The sequence below is a fragment of the Scylla paramamosain genome, chromosome 42 (genome assembly GCF_035594125.1).
Source record: "Scylla paramamosain isolate STU-SP2022 chromosome 42, ASM3559412v1, whole genome shotgun sequence".
NCBI classification, from domain to species: Eukaryota; Metazoa; Arthropoda; class Malacostraca; order Decapoda; family Portunidae; genus Scylla; species Scylla paramamosain.
Genome location: NC_087192.1, coordinates 7,320,001 through 7,335,000, shown reverse-complemented (window position 1 = coordinate 7,335,000; position 15,000 = coordinate 7,320,001). Strand labels below are relative to the sequence as shown.

General features: G+C 41.2%; 1 long non-coding RNA gene across 2 annotated transcripts in view; it reads left to right on the top strand.

The window, feature by feature from the left end:
* The window catches only part of LOC135093182 (uncharacterized), a 164,138-nt gene that overhangs the window by 57,021 nt on the left and 92,117 nt on the right, over positions 1–15,000 (top strand). For both annotated transcript variants that reach the window (XR_010263253.1, XR_010263252.1), the window contains exon 3: positions 14,018–14,103. This is a non-coding gene — a long non-coding RNA (uncharacterized LOC135093182). The remainder of the gene's footprint in view (positions 1–14,017; positions 14,104–15,000) is intronic.

The window sequence follows — 15,000 nt, the reverse complement described above, 5'->3', positions numbered from 1 at the left end:
TAGGGTCTTGATAATTCCTGCATCAGTAAATTGAACAGAATAAACCACACTTACCCTACCAGACAGAGTTAATCTTCGTCTATGACAAGGCAGAACTACGATGATACACAAAACGTTTAGATTTAAAGCATCTCATGTGTGGAATGAAGTGGCAAGGAAGGTAGATCATCATTGTTCTTTACCAACATACAAGTATAGAATCAAAAAGTATTTAATTAATTTGTAAATGATAACAGGTAGCTTTATTATAAATCAAAATGATTGGAGGTAGCATAAAATTTGAAAATTATGTTAAACAAATTAGCCCTCAAATTATAAATTGAGGAAATTGTACAGAGGGGGGCAAAATATGCCATAAGGTGTCAGCCCTCATTGCCATGCAAACTATTGACATATGTTTATGTAATGCATATAATTTTATCCTGTAATATAACGTGTATGCTTATGACAATAAAAAAAATTGAAATTGAAATTGAATTGAGAGATGATGTAGTGCGCAGTTCATAAGATCAGTAAAGAAGCTGTGTCTGGATGTGAGATGAGAGTGACGGAGCGAAACTATAACATAAATTTAATAGTTTTTAATACCAGCGAAAATTAAGCTTGCCCACACACTACTCATACGAGCAGGCGACATATGATCTCATTGCTCCGCCGCCCATGTCAATCAATCCAGCAAATTCATAGGGGCTTGTGCGGGAGTAAGATGTATTTCGAAGCAGCATCAGGGAGCGGGAGAGGAAACTGACGGATGATTCGGTGCGTTTTGTACTGTAGAAGATTAAAAAGCTGGATCGTTACTCAAGATTCATGGAAATAAATGTCAGCAAATGGCCATGTGGAGAGAGAGAGAGAGAGAGAGAGAGAGAGAGAGAGAGAGAGAGAGAGAGAGAGAGAGAGAGAGAGAGAGAGAGGTAGTTGTCCCAGAGTGCTTTGTGTCTTTCTTTTTCTCTTTTTTTTATTTGTCTCTTGAGGGCTCCACTTCTCCTTCTTTCCTCTTTTTTTCATTCTTTTTTTGTCTTTTCTCTCATTTCTGCTTCTGTTTCTTCCCTTTCTTGTGTGTATTTTCTGACACCACCAGAGAGAGAGAGAGAGAGAGAGAGAGAGAGAGAGAGAGAGAGAGAGAGAGAAATTGTTACTTTAAAACCATACATCATTAGCTTATAATTGCCATCCATGTTTTGTATAACTTCCTATTGTTTACGTGAATACTCTTGTTGTTGTTGTTGTTGTTGTTGTTGTTGTTGTTGTTGTTGGTGTTGTTGTCACGTCGTTGTTGTTGTTGACACTTTTTCAGCATGCCTTGCTTCATTTTCTCTCTGTTATTGTTCTCCTGCTGTGTTATTCCCTTTCTAATTGCACTGCTATGTCCTCGGCTATTACTGGCGCTGTGTAGTCCTTCAGTTTCTGTACACTTCCCTTCATTCAAACTCTCCCTTGGAACAATGACCCGTCGTGGTGAAGAGGCGTGTGTGTCCCAATTATCACTGGGGTTAAAACAGATGGGTGCATCTAAACGTGGCAGCTTGGTGAAACTATCTCTTATTTTTTAGTTACTTTTTCCTTTTGTCCCTCCTCGTACTTGGTGTTTTATTATTTATTTATATTAGTGAAGTTGCAGGGAGTCATTATCATATACAGACTCACATACTTCACTGAGTCAGATCCTGCCATTAGATTCATTAGTAGTTCTAGCGTATTGTAACAGCTAATTACGATGTTTGATTAGGGTTTTGAGAGATACTTTTTTTGTGTTGACAAGTATAATCGCAAAAAGAGCAAAAAAATTATTTCTTTGACTCATCATCAATCATCGTCATTGTCGTCAGCCTGTATGACAACACTGCAAAAATCGCTATCAATCTTCATTTCTCATATTTGTGGCTTCCATCTATTCCAAGCCGGCAAAACGTATTTCCTTCATAACTGCACCTTCAACACTGCCAGTTTCGGTCCGTCAAGCAGTCAAGCAACGAAAGAAATTGCGTTAGTATCTGCTATCTCCAACCTGACCTAGGGCACTGCATTAGATCAATAAGTAGGTTCAGGCTTGATAAATTTAGATCAGTAAAGGATTTGCAGTAATTGGCCCATGAAAGGATATTGGAGGAGAGGAAGAGGCTTAACAGACGTCAGGTTTTGAGCACAGGCATGATGGAAAGCTTGGGAGAAGAATAGATTGATTTCTGGATTGAGGATAATTGATGGTATTAGATGCGCTGGAGCTGCCTTGACTGTCCCACATATCTCTTTTCTTCTTTTTATAGTTTTACGTGTAAATGAGAATAACGTCAGACCAAACAGACAGAACGATTCTTAGTTGTTTTTTTCGGCCTATTCATTCCTATGCCTAAACAAAGAGAAAAACGTTATTTATACCAATTATTCGTTATGCACACGCTGTTTATTCCTACGTTCAAACAGAGAGATAAAAGAAAAGCGTATCTTGTGCCAAATATTCTTTTAACCAGCCCTTTGCTGATTCCCGTGTCGCATTCACTAAGCAGTTAACGTTATCACTCATTCAATAGCCTCATAGTTTCTCCCCCTTTATATATTTATCCACGAACACATTTCCAGGACGCAGGTCAAGGTTACAAGCAATAAAAGGACGTAAAATTTCCCGTAACTTTACCTGCTGCTTTGTTGTCATTGCCGTGGACTGTTTGTGTAGCGTGACGAGCCGGAAACGTAATCCACCGGTGATATCTGCGAATCCGTGTAATGTCACCTGTCCTTCTGTGACCCAATTAGGCGGCAACACTAAGCGGCCTGACCTTGTTTCCCCTGACCTCCATCTGCCGGTTGCCATGGCCTTGATCCCGCCTGATGCTCGATCTGCCCCAGCCGAAATTATGGTACGTGTGTGTGTGTGTGTGTGTGTGTGTGTGTGTGTGTGTGTGTGTGTGTGTGTGTGTGTTGCAATTTTTCCTTCTCCCCTTGAGCCTTTTCATCCCTAGACAATGTTTTTCCGTATTCACCTATAAGTTTTAAATATTTATCTTTTTTACATACTGTTTCTAAAATTATTTCGAAGACTACTGAGGATACTATAAATCCACAGATCTGTTTTTTTTCTTGTGTGTGTCCAAATAAATCATTCCTACAATGCTCTAAATGTTAACAAACACATTCATAATAGTGAAGGGATTAAATATACAGTCGTTATTATTTCCTAAATGTTACAGGTATTCTAACCGTTAATGACTAAGTATGTCTTTTAGTCATAGTATTAATTATTGTATTGGCGTTAGTTTTAATATTATATTACTATTTATTTTTTTTCTTTATATTACCATTATGGTTGTTCTTTTGAGTCTCCCATGTTCAGTTCTTTCCTGTCCAAATCCTTTAGGCAGATCCACTGATAGCAAGCAGGAGTGGAGCGTGGTGATGGAGGCCAGACCTGCTGAGTGAAGCGAAAGGCACTGAATGGTGCTGGATTGCATAGAGTTGAGTGGTTTATTGTTGAAGGGAATGGGTAAAGGCGCAACACAGCAGAGTGAGGCAGTGATGCACGCAGTCGAGTGGAATGGAATGCTTGAAGTTTAGATAAAAATAAGACTGACGGGATAAGTGAAGGCTTGGATGGGAAATAGTTAAGCTTAAGGGGATAGCAAATGCACATGACAGGTTGAAGCGGAGTGGTTGTGATTTGCTGGGATATGAGATGAGAACTGAAGTTAAATAATTGAAATATAGGTGGTGTGGATTAGTACAGCTCAGTCTTTTGGTTCTTTCTTAATTTTTGGCATAAGAAATATCAGTTACTATGGTTCTGTTTTTAACTGGACGGTATATTGTTATGTTGCTGTAACAGTGAAGAGTATTATCTTACGTATACGTTATGTAAACTTGAAAGAAGTCACGGCATTTTTTCTTTTTTCCTTGACATTTCAAACACACACACACAAAAAAAAAAACAACAACAACAATATTTCTTGTCAGTTCAAAACTCTCGTGATATCAGTAGCACATCAAGTACCATTGCCTACAAAGCAGATCAGAAGGAAAATAATGATTTTTTTCTTTACATTTCAAAGGAACTGTACACATTTGACTTTTAAAAAATCAAACAAAACATAAAAAATGAAGGACATTATATTTTTCCTGTTAATTCAAGATCCTGTGACTGATAAATATTAAGTACATTTAGTTACAAAGAAAAGCTAAATGTATTGAATGAGAGATGAGCCATTTTCTATTTAGCTCACCGTGCCGTGATCTGGTGAATCCGCCTCAGCCACCCAGTGTGTGCAGCTGCAGTTGGGAGCTAATCATGACTGCTGGACACGCCGCTGCCTCACACTCCGGCTTGTGCGGGGGTAATGCCGCGGAAGCTCCTCACACCTGGCGAGGCAGACTGAAAGCATGCCACCACCACCACCACCGCTACCAACAGGCACGGTAGAGTGTGGATGTGGGTTCTGTGGGTGTGGCGGCCCCGGGACAGGAACACCTCGTGACCTCCTGTACTAAAATGACACGTGTTGAATGCCATTAGTGTGAGCACGAAGCATTAGTTCACTTGTGTAACAGACTCGTGCGTGGATCAAACATTTTATGAGCGCGGTCGTTGGGCACGTTTTGTGGTGGTGGTTGTCGTTGGGTTAACAAAATGTAGTAGTACGTATTTCTTTATCACGGCAAGACACGCTCCTGGTTATGTAAAGTTATGTTGTTAGGTTATAACTTTCAAAGTTACGTGTTTCTTTATCACGGAGGAACACGCTTCACGTTGTGTAAGGTTGTGGCTTTCCTTGACCAACGTCCAGGTAGAAAATAAATAAGTGGGTGCCGGTCGACTATGAATGGGAACGCAAAGGTGGCGGGGAAAGGAGCTGGCCAGCCATTTCATGTGCCGTGGCTCGGAAAGGGTGGCGCTACTTGCCCTACGACAACTGGAAAATGAAATCCAAACCATGTATTTTTAGGCGATAATTCCCTCCCGTTTTCCTCACATTATTGCACGTATACATTGACCGTCTCTAGTTTTATTACGGTAACATCCCAAACATATATTTTTAAAGCGATAATTGCCATATGTTTTCATCACATCAATCATATCATTGTACATAGGAAGAAAGACGTGTTTATTTTTACTCAGTTTTTTTATATAAATTTCTAGAACATCCAGAACTTGTATTTTTGAGGCGGTTATCATCATCTAGATTCATCATATTATTGCAGATACCATGAAGAAGACGAATATCAGTATCTAGACTGCTTCTTCTCTAATTGAATAACACCCTAAACACATCTGAAGCGACACTTACCATCCATTTCTCTCTCAATACCACACACACACACACAAACCATGAACAAACACACGCGCCCTGACTGCAACAAGTACTTTCAACGCTACAGCGCACATGTAGCCAGGGACTCACTTTTTTGAAGCAGAACCACAGCAGCCTCCCTCACCTTCCCCCAGTTCTCGCCTTTGACAACAGATGGCAGCCCGTCCCTCGGTGCTTACGCTGGCGAGACGCGTTACTCTTTTTGCACGGCGACTGATGTGAATTCCACCCGCGCAGAATAGTTGTTATTTTTACACGGGGCGGAAAAAAAGAGAGACGCAAAAGTGCCACTGAAATGGAGATGAGTTTTGGAGGTGAGTTTTGGAAGTGAGCTATGTGGTGGTGATGGCACGGGTGATGGAGGAGGAGGAGAGAGAGAGAGAGAGAGAGAGAGAGAGAGAGAGAGAGAGAGAGAGAGAGAGAGAGAGAGAGAGAGAGAGAGAGAGAGAGAGAGAGAGAGAGAGAGAGAGGAGAGAGAGAGAGAGAGAGAGAGAGATTGTATCCAGTCATCCCTGCCCTTCATTACATATGCAGTAAATCTTATTGTTTTCCTGCCACAAAAATGAGTTAATGAGCCTTAAATTTTCAGCGGAGTGATGGATGCAAGTGACGTGTGTGGACATAAAGTAACGTGACGTATAGCCTTGCATATTAACGTGCTTATCAACATTCGCTTATGACCAGTACACACACTGACATCCACGCTCGCATCCACTTTCCCTACTTAATGTTGCTGTTGATGCGGGTAGGGAGTGAATGCTTGTGAAATCTTAAGTCTGGCAGAGAAGACCGTGTGAGGATTATATTTTGTGTCTTGCTGTAGAATAAGATACACTGTTGAAGGTAAGGAGGATGTGGTAGCTTACTGAAGACGGCGTGAATCTGAAGTTTGGTTGGGAATGTTTGTGTGGAGGTTACGAATATGATGTAATGCAATCTTAGACGTTGTTGGTAAAAGACGATGATGATTATGGGCCTCACTGAAAACGACGTGAATATTAAGTTAGTTGGGAAATGTTGTGTGAGGGTTTTGTGCCTTGCAGTAGAATCGTAGACACTTGATGAAGGTAATGATGTACAGTACTGAAGACAATGTGGACTCTTAAGAAACGAGGCAGTTTTATTACTTTTCTGTTCTAACTGGCTATGCTCCCATGATTCAGTTCTTTCACACAGATATGCTATGTTTTATTTTAGGGATGTTTTTTTGCTCCTCATTTACTCAGTTTTTTTTTTTTTTTTCTTTTCTTTTTAAAAGGGATATTTTATGCGCTTTGCACTTTGAAAGAGGACAAAGCACGAGTATTTTTGGTATCTCATGCTCCGTCCTCCGTCACCTCGTATGCTAAAGTTTGGAGGAACATTTTATCGCTATTTACGCTCGTTTTATATTCAAGGAAACTTTTATCGCTTTCATATTCTATGTATTATAACTCGAGGAAAATGCGTCAGTTTTTTTTTTTTTTTTTTTTTCCCAGCAATAGAACTGAATTTTAATGATGCATAATAGGGAGCTGAAATGTTACACCGTAAACTCTTGCCCCTCAGCAAACAATGGCCCGCCTGTTTCATCTGGTACTTCCATTGGAAGGTGAAATATTGCCGATAAAGGTGATGACTGACTAGTTATGAGTGAAAAGTATCGTATGTCTGACTTTTTTAGTTTATATTTTTTTTTTTTTACTGTTTTTTTTTTTTTTTTTTTTATAGAGTATGTTTAACTGTCTTACATTATTTTTTTCTTGTCTTTGTCCAAGGTTATTACACACAGGCAACATATGCAGGTAATTGTTAGCTTATGACAGAAAGCATAGTAAGGAAGGCACACAGTAGAAGCGACATGATAGGTATGCATGCTTTGTACTGGGACTGCCACGAGTAGGCCAGCTGGCTTTATGCAGCTTCAATTATTTCCTTATGTATTTATATTCATCCATTCAATATTGTGATCATTATTATGGCCACAGATAAAATGTCACCTTTTTAAATAACATGCTAAGACAATCATAACCTTATCTGAACTGTGTCCTCCCAATCATAGCAACTCACGGCATACATAAAGCAACGGAATGTCTCTAAATAATTGGCTGATTGATTTTAGGTGACGCAAGAATTGGTGTTGGGATTAACTGCTCGTACTCCTTCACGGAATATTGCAACTCTCCGTGGTCAACGCAGCGGAGTCTGTTAATACGATTATCGATGAGTTTTACTGAAAGCGTACCACACTTTCATTATCACACTCTCGTTTTCTATACAAAAGTTCAGATTGGCCAATTTATCCTCTCTCTCTCTCTCTCTCTCTCTCTCTCTCTCTCTGTTAACTCAAAAGAACTCATTACAACTTAATTTTGCTCATCTGCATCACTGAGCCAGACACACACAACAGTACTCGGCGACCTGGCCAACACAAATCAAGTGGCATTAAGGCAACAGTGGGGTGTGAATCATCCAGCCACTCAAGGAACACCCACCTCAGCGCCCCTTCACGGCTGCCGGGGTGCCTGAAAGAATTCGACGGCGCGCGATGAAGTGGTGAAGTGATCTTGCGTAATGCTGAAACAGTGGCGTTAGGAGTTGCTACTTTTGCCGTTACTGCTGATGATGTTTGTATGATTGTGGTGGTGGTGGTGGTGGTGAGGTACTTATACTGCTACTGGTTCTACTTCTGTTTGTGCTACTGTGTACTACTGCTACCACCACTACCGATATCATCTTTACTACTACCGCTTCTATAAAACTAGTACTACTATAACCACTACTACTATTATTAACACTACCACCTCGACTACGACTAGCTCAAGGAGAATGACAGTTTTACTTCTGTTACTACTACTACTACTACTACTACTACTACTACTACAGGTAGCATTAATGATGGTGATACCTCCTGTCCTCATTAGCATACAAGGTTAAAATTAGTATAATGCAGTTTTGTAAATGGCAAAGTAGCATTACGCTTACTTTTTGTCACGATAAAGGCAAATATAATGGGCTTTTGTTGCACTGATAGAGGTATAATGAGTGTTTTTAGGTCGCTGCTAAATGGTGGTGTGTTGCCAGAGCGAGAAGATTCTGTTTGGGCTTCGGCTTGTTTTTATTTATTAATTCAAATATGTAATCACATGATGGAAAAATTATTCTGAATACGTGCTTACATAAAGAGCCATAATTTATTGAAGGTTTTTCGGCGAAATGCGCAGTTACCGAAATAATTAAATCTTTTGACGTCACAGTCATTGCCTCAACTCTAAAGGGAAACAAATCACTAAAATATCAGTGGGTTTTATTTATTTATTTTTTTTTTATGTTATAACGATTTGATTTATTTTCTTGTTTCCAATATTTTTTTTACACATTATGGTTAGTTATCAGATTTCTAAAACAAAAGTAATATTTTTGGACAGTTTTCAACATGCTAACTTCTTTCCAGCAATCACGTGTCTCTAGCTGACTTGATCTTCATCTTGATATACGGATGGCTTAACTATTCATAAGACGCTAATTTGTCTTTCTTTTCAGCCATATTTTCTTCCTTCTCGTCAATAGTTATCAGATAATAATAATTTTGGACAACTTTAAACATGCTAATCTCCGTCCAGCTATCACGTCTCTCGGGATGACATGATCTTGTTCTTGATGTTATAAATGACTTGCGAATCCCTTTATAATGAAGTGTTTAAGTAAAGTTAAAGATCTGGAGAACATACGCTACAGCTGCGCATGAATTATTGAGGAGTAAGCATTAAGAATCTCTCTCTCTCTCTCTCTCTCTCTCTCTCTCTCTCTCTCTCTCTCTCTCTCTCTCTCTCTCTCTCTCTCTCTCTCTCTCTCTCTCTCTCTCTCTCTCTCTCTCATATGGAGTGGGCGAGGGGGGAGGGGAGCCCCGCGGCAGCCTTGATTTGGGGTGACGTAACTGGTGCCTCCCGCGGTTACGAGAGGCTGGGAGGAGAGAGGCGGGGCTGGGAGGGGCAAAGCGGGGTGGGGCGGGCGGGAGAGATTGAACAAAGCGAAATTGGATGCTACTCGACCATAAAAAAACTCGACACTTGGATTTGTCTCCCTGCAAGTTGATGGAGACAATTGTGTAAGCGACTCCAACTTTCTCAATTAAGGCGGAGATGAAGCGCGGCAGGCGTGGGTGTGGGGAAGGTGTGTGATTTCCTCGTAGGTGGTGCGTTGAGGCGTTTAGCTTACGGGTAGGGAGTAAGAGATGGCAGTGGGAGAGAGAGAATAGGCGGGAGTAAGATGTTGAATGAGTTAGATTTGTCCAGGTGAGATCGCTTCCCATCCTTACGACTTACGTTATCATGTTCTTATCACAATTTGTCTTTTATCCTTCGTGTCTAGCGCTCTCGTTCTCGGCCTTGTTGTCGTCTTTGTTTTTCTCTTTCTCCTCCCATACACAGCCCATTAAGGACTAACATGTCTATTGCAGTTTTTCGTTTGTGTTCTTGTTTCTCCTTCCTCCCTTCCTCCCTCCCTCCTTTCTCCTCCTCTGTCTGTGCTATCCTTTTTCTCTCACGTTGTATTAGATAGTATAGTCACACAAACTAGACACCTAAAGACTAACATCCCTGCTTCCTTTTGTTTCTCCTTCTCTTCCTCCTCCTCCTCCTCCTCCTCCTCCTCCTCCTCCTCCTCCTCCTCCTCCTCCTCCTATTCCAAGGGTGTGGCAATGGTAGGGTCACGTGTGGCCGTAGTGACCTTCCTTTTGCTGACGTCACCACTGAGGTCCGCCGTGGCCGCGAAGGAGAAAAAAAGTAAAGGAAAAAAGAGGAGCAGCAGCAGGAGGAGGAGGAGGGGAGGGAGGGGGGGAGAGGTAGTGGTGGTGGTGGTTGGTGATGGCGGTGAAACATAAGTAGACGATAGGAAGGTTCTGTAAGTGTTGTAAAGTAAGAAAAAGAAAGTCATGTAATGAGGATATGAACGTAAATAGAAAATATACGAAGGTGTAAATGGAAAGTGACTGTCAAAGGGAAAAAGGATGCGGTAAGGATAGTAGAGAGAGAGAGAGAGAGAGAGAGAGAGAGAGAGAGAGAGAGAGAGAGAGAGAGAGAGAGAGGTACTGAGCTTAACTCGTGTTTGTATGGGCTCTGTTCCAGTAAAGGTGCTTCGGGTGGAATAAAACCAGGTAAGTACTAGAGGTGGGACAGGTGACGGGGATGAAGGTGGAATTACAGGTGAGATATACAGCTGGGTACATCCTCAGAGCAGATAGGAAGTACACGAGCTTAGTAATGTGAAGGTGAGGCATGTTTAGATGAAAATATGTTTGTGAAGATGCGATACTGAAGATAATAAGAGAAGGAAGATGAAGGAGGAAGAGGATGTATGTTTGATATGACTAACAAGCATGTGGAATGAGAGAGAGAGAGAGAGAGAGAGAGAGAGAGAGAGAGAGAGAGAGAGAGAGAGAGAGAGAGAGAGAGAGAGAGAGAATGATTGTGGTAGGGGCGGGGATCAATAAGAAAGGCTAGATGGGTATGGGGAGAGGGAAAGGAGGGGGTTGTGAGGAAAAGGAACCTGGTTTTCTGTGTGTGAAGGAAAGAAGGAAGATAACATAACCGTGAAAGAAAGGTGAGGGAGAACAGAACCTGTCGGCATGTCGCAAGTGAGCAAGGAAGAATCTGACAAGAAGTGAAAGAAGAAGAGGAAGACAGCTAATGATGCAGAAGGATAGAAAAGAAAGGATAATAATGGTAGAGCATCAAGCAAAAAGTGGAAGAATGGAGCAAAACGTGTCGTAAAAAGGAAAAGAATATTAAAAAAAAACATTGAAAAAAGAGAGAATAAAGAAAAAAAAGAAAAAAAAACATGTAAATAGGGAAAAAATGGATTGAAGAAAGGAAAAGAATGGAAAAATTGATCGAAGGAAAGAGAAAGGGAGAGGAAAAAGGGGAGAAATATAGCGATAAGTAGGTGACTGATGTGAGAGAGGGATGTGGGACATAAAAATTGCGAAGATAGTGTGTCGATGATATTGAAGGGGCACCGTGATAAAGTGGCACACGTAACGAGGATAAATAACGTCTGTAAGAAAGATTCAGTGCTATGGAGCGCCCGATACCATGGCGCTGAGGAGAGGAGACCACCTAACAATGCACACGAGTCATAATATTAGGGTTCACTCTTTCACTGCTCTTCGTCGTACCGTTCCTTAGTGAAAAACCATTCTGAAACGTTTCCTTTTGTCTCACTGTCATCCCTAAATATGATGCTGGCTAACGGATGAGAATTCCACTCTTTTGATCGTATTTTCTTTCTTTTTTTATTTATTTCTTTTTTTATTTAAATGCTTTTTACAGGATTAAATAGTTCACGGACGGAAGCCAGAATATTCGTAAAGTCTGAGATTTCTATAATTTATAAAAAGGACAGAGCAATTCTTATATTTTCGATGCTTCAAAATCTCAGTTCCATCTCTCTACTGAAGATAATTTTACAGACGACTTTCTCCTTACATTAAACATACTTGGGCTGTCCTATTCTAAAAATCTCTAATGGAATTTTTACTTGGTATCATCATATCCTAAAACAAGACGTGAGGTGTTCTCTCAAATCCTACGCTGCTTCCGAACACTTCCCTTCTGGATTCTGACTCTACAGGCGCGTAATCCACCTTTGTATGGAGCTCGCCTCAGGTGGGTGTAAGGAGACTCAAGTTAGCGGTTTTTACTGTTATATTACTATTTTATTAACATTTGCAACAGTTTCACACGCTTTCTCTTCCTCAAGGCCACAGATATCCGGAGGTAAGCTGCGTCTGTAATAAATATTTTAAGGGTATCGATTTTCCTCCCCGTGATGACACTGCAATTTTTCTTTACCTGCCGATAAAAGTTTATATCTCTTAACTTTATACCGTTTCTTGCAAACACAAAATTTTTCATGAATGTCTACCCTCCAGCACACACACACACACACACACACGTTGCGCGAGCGTGTGTATATGCGTGTGTAGATGTCAGGCAAATTTCTCTATGAAAATTGACCATAAAATTTAGCTATTTTTTATTTCCTCTTTTATTGCTTTCCAGTTTTTTATCACTTTCCTTTCTGCTGCCACTGCGAAACATTCCCGTGCAGGCCAGGGCGACGGAAGGCCCCTTTATTGCCGGGTTTTTGTCTCGGCCTTGCCATCAGGAGCTTGGCTAATTTGTGGCCGCCTTACTTCCCGCCCCCCGGCCTTACTGATTTATTACTGTGCATTCATTTAGTGTGTGTGTGTGTGTGTGTGTGTGTGTGTGTGTGTGTGTGTGTGTGTGTGTGTGTGTGTGTGTGTGTGTGTGTGTGTGTGTGTTATTTCCTTGCCTTGTTAACGTTCGCCACCACGCGCTCAACCGCGCACGCCGCGCATGCACACACACACACACACACACACACACACACACACACACACACACACACACACACACACACACACACACACACACACACACACCTCGCTGTGATATACGGACTTCTGTATCAATGGTCAATTTTCGCTGAACTTAAATTTTGTTTCTAATGTGAATTTCGTTGTCGTGTTTTATCAGAGTTTAATGTCCTCGTAGCTTCATTAGTTTCCAGAGTTTATGTGTGAAAAGAAAAGCCTTTGAACTAAAACACATTTCCTAATGTTCCTTCATCATAACACGCTTAACTAAGTTCATAACGTCTTCACTTCATGACATTTTTCACAACATAAAGGAAGTGGCGGAGGAGAATCAGAATTTCTAATTTGTCGCAGAGGTTTTTTGGGCTTTGGATATTTTCCCGGACGCGATGTTGAGGTGAAGGAAAAGCAAGTTGCGTAGATGTTTGTGAGTCTGAGCCAGGCGGGGCGGTAGTGGTGGTGTGGTGGTGGTGGTTTGGTGGACTCCCCGCCCCTCGGGAGGCTGTCTGCTCTCAACTAGTCACCAGAAGTTATAAATGGTTCCATGGATATGAACTGGAATCCTTATCTGCAGACGAACTTTGGTGCTTTGTGGAGGGCGGGCGCCTTGCTTTTAAGGGCGAGCCAGAGGCGGCGAGGCGCCTGCCAGGACTCTTTTTATCCTCGTTGTTGACTTGGGAAGGCACTCCCTTGATACTCGTACACACGATTCATGGATCTCTTCCCAATAATAAATATAATTACAAAGCCACTGAATAAGAATTGCGCGAGGCAACGGAGCTCGCTGCAGCTACTGGAAGGCCTCCTATGAATGCAGCAATTGTGGCACAACTGTTGGAGGATCTGGCCAGAATGAGTTCCGTTGGTTTCTTACATTCCGTCCAGACAGTGAGGAAAAGGTCGCTCACTGATCTCTACAGAGTCTTCACCATCGCATTTTGAATCTTTTTGTCACTGAGGAAGATTCTTTGCCCTCTAACGGTGTATATTAAGACGAAATATGGCAGGATGTAAACAACACTTAGATGAGGTTTCACGTATTATTAAGAAACATGCTTTATATATTTATTTATTCATCTATTTATTAATACTTGTGGTTCTTAGATGTTCGTGTGGGTGTAACTCGGACTGCGTGCTCTGCGTGAAAAGTGAGCCGTGTGTCGCTATCCGTGCTTTACGTGCAATTTAAGTATGCTTAAAACTAATGATTAGAAACGCTTATGATACATGATATGTATGCAGATCCATAAGTCAATACATCTTTATGTTCCGTATGTGGTGGTGAAACTTTGCCTTACCACCTGCCCCCTAATTATGTACAAAACTGTTTTCCCTGCAGGGTACCCGTCGCGGCCCCCTCCTTCCTCTCCTGACAGCCGCTCACATCACGGCTGGGAATGAGGTGACACGTGGAGCTCCGGTCTGGTGAGTACTGGTACTTTTCATATTCTTCAATAACAAGATAACCAAATTACTTCGCCCGAAAAAAATATCGAATTAATTTTGGTTGCCTGCAATTTGCTAATTAGATTCACATTTCGTTGCATCAAGAGGAGTGCGGCGTGTACCGAATGAACTGCGTGACTCTTTCAGTGCAGCGCTACATTATATATTGCACAAAGTGGGTCCAGTCTCCTGGAGGTACACCGTAAACAAATTATGTCTTAATTAACTTCTGATCTCCGGCCTATGAACCAGTGCATTACTGCTAGGAAGTGACCTGACGGAGTATTAGAGGCTCTATTAACAAGAGCATGAATAAGAGAATTACTGCTGAGATTATTTTTTTAAGACAATATTTTGGTTTATACAGGTCACATATTTTTTTGCGATGAAGTGTTGGTCCCGTGCTGGAATGGATATGTATTCTTTACTCAACAGAAACAAGAAGAATACGTAGCAACTAGTCTAGGGTATTTTATTCTGTCCAGCAATATGTTCAGCCAGCATAAATAACATTCGTTAGAACTGCGGCGCCAGTCGATTAAGGCTTGGAACTGTCTGAAAAGTTCTAACAAGAAAGATGTAGATAAGAAACGTACAGTAAATGAGCAATGAAGGAGTCTTAGCAGTTGCGTGAAATTAGATGAATAGACACTGAGAAATAAAGGAAAGAAAGGAAAAGATAAAGGTAAATCAAGTCCCAAATACTCGTGGATGAACAGATGAGTGAAAGAGGCTTCCGTAATGAAAGACATAAAAGAAGGAATAATAAATGAGGGTGGTAATCGGGATTAGATAAACAGGAACAGCCTTGTGTAGACTGACTCTTATTTTCCTGACACATTTATGCCCCACGTTCCCTCAGTATGCTTTCAGGAA